Here is a 400-nt window from a genome sequence, read left to right as displayed (position 1 = left end):
GCTTCAGTGTCCGGTCTGTGCTTGGGGGGGGGGGGGCTGTGGAAGGCCTCAGTGCCAGGAGGAGGAGGAGGGGGCAACATTTCCTTTTGTGCTCCTCAAGGGGGTTACAAATAGTAGTTTGGCTTACAAGGCAGCCTCTTTCTACGCCCCACGGCATGGCCCTTGCCCCTGGCTGCTTCCAGCTCCCCTAGAATATGCCTGCCAGATAGAGGGGCCCCCTGATTTGTCCTGGGGTGTGAGAAAGGTCAGAAACCAGTGAAAGTTTCTCGCTTTACTTTTTGTCCATTAGCACAAGTTGGGAGCAGGCCCTGTTGCTCCTTTGAGTCGTCTTGCAAAACTCAAGAGGGCCGGAGAGAAATCAATCTACAATTTTAAATATAAGAAAAATGGAATCATTAAA

The sequence above is a fragment of the Podarcis tiliguerta genome (assembly GCF_965153285.1).
Source record: "Podarcis tiliguerta genome assembly, chromosome: 16".
Lineage (NCBI taxonomy): Eukaryota > Metazoa > Chordata > Lepidosauria > Squamata > Lacertidae > Podarcis > Podarcis tiliguerta.
The sequence above is the reverse complement of the archived record's forward strand: the minus strand, read 5'-3'. Positions refer to the sequence as shown.